Genomic DNA, 11,221 nt, shown 5'->3' with positions numbered 1-11,221 from the left:
ACCCTGGAATTTGAAGTCGTCAGGCCAAGGGTTTATGAGGGTTGTGCAGGGTGCGTTCCTGTCAGTCTCCCCGCTGTCCTGCAACCCTGCTCAACCCGGCCTCGGGTGCGCTAGTAGCTCAGCGACGTCCAGTCCTCCCGCGCTGAGGCGAAGTGAAGGGCCAGCAGCCCGCCTGTACCCTGTCAGGCACGAGCGACCAATCGGCCTTGCGACCGAGGCAGTCTGGCCAATAGGCGCTGGGAGGGTGAGGAGCGCGATGGAGGCCCCGCCCCACTGCTCAGGGATTGGCTGCTCTGAGGGCGTGTCTGTCAAGTAGCTCCAGTGCGCAGGCGCATCTTGGCCGTTTTCTTTGCTTGTTTTCAGGCATGGCCTCTTAGGCCTGGATCCTCAAGTGAGCGGGTTGTCCTCAGGCTGGATGTTTCCTTCCAGTGCCCTCAACTAGAATCTCGGTTCCACCAGAGTGTAGTCGTGCTCCCGGACTTTCTCCTAGGCCCACCTGTGCCCTGCCTTGCCAAATCCAGTTTTGGCAAGAACTCTATGTGATGATACTATATTATTCAGGGGAAAATGGTGTAACTAACTAAATTCTGATGAGACACAGGGTAAACAACGTATGGTCAAAGATTTAAATGCAAGGCATGGAATAAGTATGTTAGAAAAAACTCGGAGGATTTTAAACCTCAAAGTAGAAGTGGCACTGATGAGTCATTTGTATATTTATTGTAGGTATTAAAGGCCTTCAGAAATGAGGTATAAATAAAACCTCAAAGCCTTGCACGTGTTCTCTGTAAAAGGAGGCATCGAACTGGATGGAGCCACAGAGCTGAGTTTGCTTGACACCTACTGGCTTCACAAGGTAAAATTAGGGACATTGTTTCTGGCCTTTAGCTAGATTTGCTCACAGAAAAATAACGTGATTTCCATGTATTGGAAGCAAGACAACTGACTGTAAAATTAGTATCAAGTGGTGGTTGGGAGTCTGGACGGAGAAATGTTACCAGGAAAGTGAGTTTACCTCTTGGTGGGTGTTGAGCCAGAAGATACAACCTAGCCAAAGCTCATGGGAAGGAAAAGTGTATTTACTTCCAGAACCATGGGGAACACCGCGTAGCTTTCCAGAGCAGTATCTCTCTAAACTGCAAAGTTGGGGAAGCTTTAATCTATGGGTACAGGCGTGTTCAGGCTTTCACGGTGGCTCAGATGGTTAACAGTCTGCCCATAGCAGAAGACCCAGGTTCAATCCCTAAGTGGGGAAGATCCTCAGAGGAGGGCGTGGCAGTCCACTCTCATATTCTTGCCTGGAGGATCCCATGGACAGAGGAGCCTGGTGGTCCATGGGGTTGCAAAGAGTTAGACAGAAGTAAGTGACTAACACGTTAACTTTACAGGCATGTTCATTAAGGGTCTTGGGCTGTGGGAGACTCCAAGCTTCAACTGTATAGTGTGATAGCTCATGACATTAATTTTTAATTTCCTAATGGTGTATGATGTTGAGGGTGTTTCTGTTTTGTACTATCTGTATAACTTTTTTTGGCTGGGTGTCTGTTCAGATCCTTACTTATTGTTTATAAGGTTGTTCAAGAGGTCTTTGTCTATTTTGTGTCCAAATCTTGTATCAGATATGAATTTTCAAATATTTTTCTTCCAGTTTGTGGCTTGTATTTTGATTTTCTGAATGAGTTCTTTCAGAATAGACATCTTTATTTCTATAAAGTCCACAATATTTTTCTTTTGTGGACTGACAGCTTGTGTGTTAAAACTCAAAGCTCATGATATACAGGTCAAACCCAGGGGCATGTAGATTTTCTACGTTTATGTCCACAATTTTGATAGTTTCAAAATTTAAATATCTGTTAATAAATTTGAGTGAATTTGGTGACTACATTTCATTCTATACAGTTTCGAGTTAATTATTCCTTAACTATTTTGGAGAAGTTTTGGGTATTGGCAATATTTCAGTTTGAATTTCCATAGTTCAATGAACCTAGCAGAACTGCCCTGAGGGGCGGAGTCTTCATTTGGCTATGCCTGCGCGAGTGAGGGAGGCTTGATCTGCAGTTCTCATTGGCTGGCAGGGAGCGAGAGCCCGCCTCCCTGACCCACCCCCACCCCAAGCGGAAATCCCACTCTGACTGAGCACCTGGCTGCTTGTGGCTGCTGACAGGAGTCTGGTCTCCTCAGGACCCACTGGGATTTCAGATTTGGGACGTTGTGGGATTCAGTTCAGGAAGACAGGGAGTCTGGTCTCCTCAGGACCTGCTCGGGTTTTGGCTTTGGGACATTGTGGGGTTCACTTCAGGCTGACAGGAGATGGGTCTCCTCAGGATCCACTGGTGTTTTGGCTTTGGGACATTGTGGGGTGAGTTCAGCCTGAGTGGGTGTCTGGTCTCCTCAGGACCTGCTGGTGCTTCAGCTCTGGGACTTTATGGGCTTCAGTTGAGGGATATGGGAATCTGGCCACTGAGGACCCACTGGGGCTTCGGCTTTGGGACATTGTGGTGTTCAGTTCAAGCTGACAGGAGTCTGGTCTCTCAGGACCCACTGGCGTTTCAGCTTTGATACATTTTGGGGTTCAATCCAGGGTGATGGGAGTCTGGCCCCTCAGGACCCATTATGACTTTGGCTTTGGGACACTGTGGGGTTAGTTCAGACTGATGGGAGTCTGGTCTCCTCAGAACCTGCTGGTGATTCAGCTCTGGAACTTCGTGGGGTTCACTTCAGGCTGACAGGAGTCTGGTCTTTTCAGGACCCACTGGGATTTCAGCTTTGGGACATTGTGGGATTCAGTTCAGGGAGTTGGGAGTCTGGCCACTGAGGACCCACTGGGGCTTCAGCTTTGGGACGTTGTGGGGTTCAGCTTAAGCTGATGGGAGTCTGGTCTTCTTGGGACCCACTGGGTTTTCAGCTTTGATACATTTTGGGGTTCAATCCAGGGTGATGGGAGTCTGGCCCCTCAGGACCCATTAGGGCTTTGGCTTTGGGACACTGTGGGGTTCAGTTCAGTTTGACATGAGCCGGTTTCCTCAGGACCTGCAGGGAGGTGGTGCCGCTGAAGGAAAAGGTGAGGAAAATTGGGAAGAAACTTTCTGTGTTTGGCTGTTGCTGAGTGTCTGTCTTCAGAGGACCCAGGACAGTTAGGGCTTGATGTGGAAAGTTGTGGGTTTTTAGTCAGTTTTTGTCTGTGGTACAGAATGGTGTCCAGTGTTGTTCCTTGGTATGGTGGCGTCCATTTTTCCCAGCATGGCTTATTGAGGGGACTGTCCTTTCCTGGATGTATGCTCTTAGCTCCTTTCTTGTAAATTGATTACTGTGAACCTGTAGATTTATTTCTGGGCTCTCTGGTATCTGTGTCTGTTTCTGATACAGTTCCACATGTCTTGTGGTGCCTTTAGGTGTGTAATGCAGATTGAAGTCAGGGATGGAGATGCTGCCAGCCTGTTCTTTTTTCTCAGGGTCACTTTGGCTCCTCTGGGTCCTTTGTGGTTCCACACGGATGTTAACATTATTTTTGTTTCTGTGAAATATGTCAATGAGATGTTGGTAGTGATTGCATGAATGTGTACGTTACTTTGGTTAGAATGGAGATTTTAACGGTATTGTCACCCATGAGCATGGGATGTCTTTTCATATCTGTTCAGTTTAATTGAGCACTGTGTCTTGCAGTTTTTTAGCTTGCAGCTCTTTCAAGTCTTTGGTTAAATTTCTAGTTTTGAGGGGATGCAATTGGACAGGGGATTATTTTCTTAATTTCTCTTTCTGGTAGTTCATTATTAGTGTAGAGAATCACACATGATCTTGCAGTTCTACTGATTAATTTTTTGGCCATGCAACTCAGCATGTTGGATCTTAGTTCCCTGACCGAGGGTCAAACCCAGACCCCCCTGCAGTGGATGTGCAGAATCTTCACCACTGGACTGCCAGGGAAGTCCCTGAATTCACTCTATAGTTCTGACAGTTGCTTGGGTTTAGTGTTACATGGAAAACTGGAATTCAGACATCTCACAGTTTCAGTTCCATCAGGGCCATCCTCATCACCCAAGGCATGGTGGCTACTCTTCCTACGGTGACTGTACAATGTGGTATGCCGTGTGGATACCACGTGGACTCCTACAAGGCAACTAGCGTCACTACTTTAGTTGAATTTGGTCTGGTTAAGTCTTGGACTCTTTTGCAATGTCTGATGCCATCTCTGATTTTCTGGCATGTGACTTACATGGTTGTACTGAAACTTTCTAGTAAAATTTCAAAAACTTCAAGTTTCAATAGAGGTACAAAGTTTCCTATATTCACACCAAAAAATGCAATGTTTTACCCCAAACAGGGTCGCTTTTCCAGGGGACCAGCCTATAACCCCCAAATGGGGGATTGTTATGGTGTCCACATTACAATCTTATCCATAGGACCACTTCAACTTGCATCAGCTGCCGAAACTTTGTCAAATGTCTTTCTCCATTCTAATGCAGTTTTCTTTTTCTGGGAACACCACTGGGGCTTTCCCTCATGTCAAAAACTTTCATGGATTTAAAGTGACAAGATGACTATGATCTGCATGGCTTTTTCTGTGTGGCTTCTTTTACTGAGGATGTTTTCAGTGCTTTTCCATGTTATAACCTGTATCATTTTTTAATTGTGATTACAAACATATAGTATTTATCATTTGAGTCATTTTAAGTATATACTTCTATAGCATTAACTGCACTCGGGTTGTAAAAATATCCTTACCATTTGTCTCCAGAATCTTTTCTTTTTCCCGAAGTGACACTGTAACCATTAAACTCTCACCACCCTCAATCCCTGGCTACCTTATTCTACTTGGAATTTGTCTTATTTGGATATCTCGCACTGGTGGAATCATAGAGCACTTTTCCTTTTGTGTCAGCCTTGTTTCACTTCACATAATGACTTGAAGGTTCATTCACATTAGAGCATGTGTGACAGCTATCTTGTTTTTGAAGGTTGAATCATATTCCACTGTGTTTATGCTACACTGCGCTTATCCATTTATCTGTTGAACGCTTGTGTTGCTTCCATCTTTTGGCTACTGTGAATAATGCTTCTATGAATATGGGATACAAATATACATTTCAGTTCTTGGTTTTAAATATTTTGGGTGCATTCCCTGGAAATTGATGGGTTCTATGTTAACTCTGTGTTTGTTTTTGAGGAGCCCCCTACTGTTTTCTGCAGCTGTGGCTCTATTTTACTATATGGCATATATTACTGGATGCCTTTATATGGCAGGGTAATGCATTTTATGGATGAATTTACCTTATTTTGCTTATTCATTCACCTGTTGGTGGACATTTTCATTGTTTTTACCTTGGGCTGTTAAGAACAGTGCTGCTATGAATACTGGTGTACAACTTAATATTTGAACATCTGTTTTAAATTCTTTGTATGTATGTCTAGGAGTGGAGCTTCCAAAACATATGATAATTGCATTTCTATATTTTTGAGAAAGTGCTGAAGTTTTACATACATTGATTGCACTGTTTTACATCTCCACAAGTAAAACTGGAGTTCCAATTTCTGTACATTTTTGCCAACATTTGTTATTTGTCTTTATTGTTGATTTTCCCCATGTCCATCCTGTGTGCCTTATTAAGGAGGAAGTCATAATGCAGGATCCACACTTGAGGAGAGGGGAGTTAGCTTCACATACTTAATGGACAGCTGAGTGTCTGTATCAATTGTTTAGAGTCTTCCTGCATAGAGATTTTTATTCAGCACTACTCATAAAACCTATGTAACTTTTTAAAAAACAAATTTGGACACATGAAAATTATTTTAAACTTTTAGTTATAATCCAGCACTATCTCATTAGGCTGTTTAGTTTATTCTTGCTTTGGCTATTGAGAGCTTTTCCTATGCTCTCCTGTTTTTATTTTACATAATTCACCTTTCATGGAGTTTTTTGGTACTTTCTTCTCGTATTTTAAGATTATCTTGCTTTACATATTTACTGTCTCAGTCCTAGTATCAGCCACATATTTAAAGAACACTTATTCCTTTTTACTAGAGAATGGTAATAAAAACTTGCATATGGGAACTTACTATTCTTAGCAGACAATGCATGAAAATACATATGCATGTATCCCAGACTATGCATACACACAATTATGAAGATTTTCACAGGGAGCTATGTGTTTCTGTATTAGGCTAAAGATAGTTTACAGTTATGTCTCCAACCTGATCTATTTTGACATAGGTATTGTAATCTTCTCCCTTTGTCTGCCTGTAACTTCCTTCTCCAGTGGTAAGAAACCTGGCTTCCACTACTTGTCATTTATCAAATTCAATGCTTGTTCCATTCGATGACTGATACAGTAGTTTCAGTCCTGTTAGCTGCAACCTCCCATAGGAAAGAACTTACAGAGTCCATTGTTTATGCATGGTACATTTTGCCTTTGGCCTGCAGATTCCATTCATTTCCACAGTGAACTTAGGTCAGCTCATTTTGTCCTACCCACTAAGAGTGGGTTTTTTCCTTTTTCTTCTTTTTTAAAAATTTCTTGGCTGTGGCATATGGCGTGTGGGATTTTAGATCCTTGACCAGGAATTGAACCCACCTTTCCTGCATTGGCAATGTGAGTCTTAACCACTGGACCACCAGGGTAAGTCCTGAAGTTTTACATACATTTCTCAATCAGTTAGATCTTTGTTAAATTCTGCATTCCAGTCTGGAATAAATAAATGAATGTGAATAGGTAATAATTTACTTGTTGGGTTCTAAAAACAAAAATCTATGTGCTTAGACAAATGCACAGTGGCAGGTATTCATCACTACAATACCATGTGAAATATCTCAGCCACATATTCCATAAACTGTTTATCATGTCTGTTTTGCCTTTTCTAGAATGTCATATAAGTTTGTACAGTGTGTAGCACTTGAGGCCGGATTCCTTCACTTAGTAATGTAAGTGTTAGATTCATGCTTTTTAAATAAATGGGTTGGTGGTTCATTCCTTTGTATGTCTAAATACTACTGTGTTGCATTATATGAAAGAAAAGATAATTTTCCCTCTACCCTTTGATGTTCTTTATTGAGATCCTCATAATGAAAGGGAGATGAACTGGAGAAAAACAATCGGAGGTTTAATATATGCCATGCATTCGTGTATACTTGAAAGATACGTGGGAAAACTGAATCACTTCCTGAAATGGTGCAAGTTCAGTTCAGTTCAATCACTCAGTCGAGACCAGCTGTTTACAACCCCATGGACTGCAGCACATCAGGCTTCCCTTTCCATCACCAACTCCCAGAGCTGGTCAAACTAATGTCCACTGAGTCAGTGATGCCATCCAACCATCTCATCCTCTATCATCCCCTTCTCCTGCCGTCAATCTTTCCCAGCATCAGGGTTTTATAAAATGAGTCAGTTCTTCACATCAGGTGGCCAATGTGTTGGAGTGTCAGCTTCAGCATCTGCCCTTCCAATGAATACTCAGGACTGATTTCCTTTAGGATGGACTGGTTGGATGTCCTTGCAGTCCAAGGGGCTCTCAAGAGTCATCTCCAACACTACAGTTCAAAAGAATCAATTCTTCAGCACTCAGCTTTCTTTATAGTCCAACTCTCACATCCATACATGACTACTGGAAAAACCATAGCTTTGACTATATGGACCTTTGTCAACAAAGTAATGTCTCTGCTTTTTAATATGCTGTGTAGTTTGGTTATAGCTTTTCTTCCAAGGAGCAAGTGTCTTTGAATTTCACGGCTGCAGTCACCATGTGCAGTGATTTTGGAGCCCCCCCAAAATAAAGTCTCTCACTGTTTCCATTGTTTCCCCATCTATTTGATATGAAGTGATGGGACCAGATGACATGATCTTAGTTTTTTGAATGTTGACTTTTACGCCTTTTTCACTCTCCTCTTTCACTTTCATCGAGAGGCTCTTCAGCTCCTCTTCACTTTCTGCCATTAGGGTTATGTCATCTGTGTATCTGAGGTTATTGATATTTCTCCCAGCAATCTTGATTCCAGCTTGTCTTTCATCCAACCCAGTATTTCACATGATGTACTCTGCATATAAGTTAAATAAACAGAGTAGCAATATACTGTCTTGATGTACTCCTTTTTCAATTTGGAACCAGTCCCTTGTTCCTTGTCTGATTCTAACTGTTGCTTCTTGACCTGTGTGAGGCGAGCAGAAGTAACGTAACTTAGATTAGGAGGAGGCCTTCCTACTATCAGGTAGCTTTCGCTTAACAATGACCACTGTTTGCCAATTAGGACCAATTAGCTTTCACCGATGTTTGCCAATTAGGAAATTAGGAATGGGGCGGAAACCCCCAGGAAAGTCCCGCCTGCGCGAAAGTATTGACCAATGAAATTGTTTTGCAAACGTGTAACCAATCCGCTTCTCACTCTATAAATTTGTGTAACAGCTTGGGCTCGGGGCTCTCTGACCCGCACCACTGCGTTGGTTGCGGCAGGGAGTCCTGACTCGAGTCAGTAATAAACTTCCCTTCCTGCGAGTTGCATTGTCTCGGAAACCTTCTCTCTTCCCGCTCGGGGATTCGGACATCGGGCATAACAACCTGCATACAGATTTCTCAGGAAGCAGGTCAGATGGTCTGTTATTCCCATCTCTTTAAGAATTTTCCAGTTTGTTGTGATCTACACAGTCAAAGGATTTGGCATAATCAATAAAGCAGAAGTAGATGTTTTTCTGGAATTCTGTTATTTTTTTCTGTGATCCAGCAGATGTTGGCAATTAGATCTCTGGTTCCTCTTCCTTTTCTAAATCCAGCTGAACACCTGTACGTTCATGGTTCATGTACTGTTTAAGCCTGGCTTAGAGAATTTTGAGCATTACTTTGCTAGTGTGTGAGATGAGTGCAGTTGTGTGGTAGTTTGAACATTCTTTGGCATTGCCCTTCTTTGGGATTGGAATGAAAACTGACCTTTTCTAGTCCCGTGGCCACTGCTGAGTTTTGCAAATTTGCTGGCATATTGAGTGCAGCCCTTTCACAGCATCATCTTTTAGGATTTGAAAAAGCTCAATTGGAATTGCATCACCTCCAGTAGGTTTGTTTGTAGTTATGCTTCCTAAGGCCCCCTTGACTTTGCAATCCAGGATGTCTGGTTCTAGGTGAGTGATCACACCATCACGGTTATCTGGGTCATGAAGATCTTTTTTGTATAGTTCTTCTGTGTGTTCTTGCCATCTCTTCTTAATATCTTCTGCTTCTGTTAGGTCTATACCATTTCTGTCCTTTATTGAGCCCATCTTTGCAAGAAATGTTCCCTTGCTATCTCTTATTTTCTTGAAGAGGTCTCTTGTCTTTTCCATTCTATTGTTTTCCTCTCTTTGCATTGATCACTGAGGAAGGTTTTCATATCTTTCCTTGCTATTCTTTGGAACTCTGCATTCAAATGGGTATATCTTTCCTTTCTCCTTTGCCTTTAGCTTCTCTGCTTTCCTCAGCTATTTGTAAGACCTCCTCAGACAAACATTTTGCCTTTTTCCATTTCTTCTTCTTTGGGGTGGTCTTGGTCACTGCCTCCTGTACAATGTCACGAACCTCTATTCATAGTTCTTCAGGGACTCTGTCTATCAGATCTAATCCCTTAAATCTATTTGTCACTTCCACTGGACAATCATAAGGGATTTGATGTAGGTCATACCTGAATGGTCTAGTGATTTTCCCTACTTTCTTCAATTTACATCTGAATTTAGAAGTAAGGAGTTCATGATCTGGGCTCCAGTCAGCTCCCATTCTTGTTTTTGCTGACTGTATAGAGCTTCTCCATCTTTGGCTGCAAAGAATATAATCAGTCTGATTTCGGTGTTGATCATCTGGAGATGTCCATATGTAGAGTCTTCTCTTGTGTTTTTGGAAGAGGGTGTTTGCTATGACCAGTGCATTCTCTTGGCAAAACTCTGTTAGCCTCTGCCCTGCTTCATTCTGTACTCCAAGGCCAACTTTGCCTGTTACTCCTGGTATCTCCTGACTTTTGCATTCCAAGACTGGTCCAAGAAATGGTCCAAGACTTTACATTAAACACTATCATCAACTAAGAATGAACGAAGGAGGTTAGGGAGTGGAAGAAGACATTTAAGGGGATTTATTAGGTGAGTCACAGTAAATAAGAGTATGGTGGTTTTGCAGATTAACATCCATCTTAGACAAGCTTTTCTTGACTTTTATCATCATCCAATTCCTGTCCCAGAGAGGGACATACCCTTACAGATGGAGATAGCCTTAATAAATGTAAATCTGCTTCATAAAATGCCATTTCTACTTGGTTTTCTAAGATTCTCCTGGTGCCGCTGTTTTCTAAAATTAATCCAGAGTAATCCTTTTGTCAAACGGTGTGCTGTGCTGTGCTCCCCTTGACGTGTGTGTGTCCTAGTTTACTGATGGATGCATCTATGGAAGGACATCCTGATATCTTTAAGGTTTTAAATATTACATTACTTGATGCTAGTTTTTATTTCACAGTTTTGCAAAGCAGTGGTCTAAATACAAGCGATGCACTTCTTGGATCCTGAGGTGAGACTGTTTAGATTTGGAGAAAAGTGCCAAGCTGTCTTCCAAATTTGACTGTACATGCATTCCACCAGCATCTTGAGTGTACTCTTGTATGCTTATTTACTATCTATCTTCTTTGGCCAGGCGCGTATTTCAATCTTTACCAAATTTTAAAGAGGTTGTTTGGTATAATTCAAGTCAGATCCTTTTTCAGATATGTGTTTTGGAAATGGCACTAGTGGTAAAGAACCCACTTGCAAATACAGGAGACATAGGAGATGCGGGTTTGATCCCTTTCCTGGGAGGATCCCCTGGAGGAGGGTGTGGCAACCGACTCCAGTATTCTTGCCTGGAGAATCCCACGGACAGAGAAGCCTGGCAGGTTATAGTCCATAGGTTCCCAAGAGTCAGACATGACTGAAGTAAGTGAGCATACATACAGTATGTGCTTTGTCTTTTGGTGTTCTGAATAAGGTCTTCCATAGAGTAGAAAATTTTAAGTTTATAAAGTCCACATTAGTTTTTCTTTGTTGATAGACTTTTATTAAAAGTTATTTTATTTTTATTTTTGGCTGCACTGGGTCTTTGTTGTGCATGGGGTTTTTATAGTTGTGGTTGTGGGGCTTCTCTTGGAAGTGGCCTCTCTTGCTGTGGAGCATGGGCTTCTAGGCTCTTGGGCTCAGTAGAAAATATTTTAAAAATATTTTTCCTGATGCATGAGTATAGGATATTTTTTTTC

The 11,221-nt window shown here is 42.1% G+C and overlaps 1 long non-coding RNA gene across 1 annotated transcript; it reads left to right on the top strand.

Annotated features, from left to right (window-relative positions):
• Window positions 1-827: 827 nt before the first annotated feature.
• Window positions 828-10,621, top strand: LOC136150011 (uncharacterized). The gene is made up of 3 exons (XR_010659732.1): window positions 828-856; window positions 6,857-6,916; window positions 10,453-10,621. It is a non-coding gene; the product is annotated as an uncharacterized lncRNA (long non-coding RNA).
• The last annotated feature ends 600 nt before the right edge of the window (window positions 10,622-11,221 follow it).

This window comes from Muntiacus reevesi, chromosome 18, assembly GCF_963930625.1.
Source record: "Muntiacus reevesi chromosome 18, mMunRee1.1, whole genome shotgun sequence".
NCBI lineage: Eukaryota > Metazoa > Chordata > Mammalia > Artiodactyla > Cervidae > Muntiacus > Muntiacus reevesi.
Note: the sequence above shows the minus strand (reverse complement) of the source record. Positions and strands in the feature narration are given on the sequence as shown.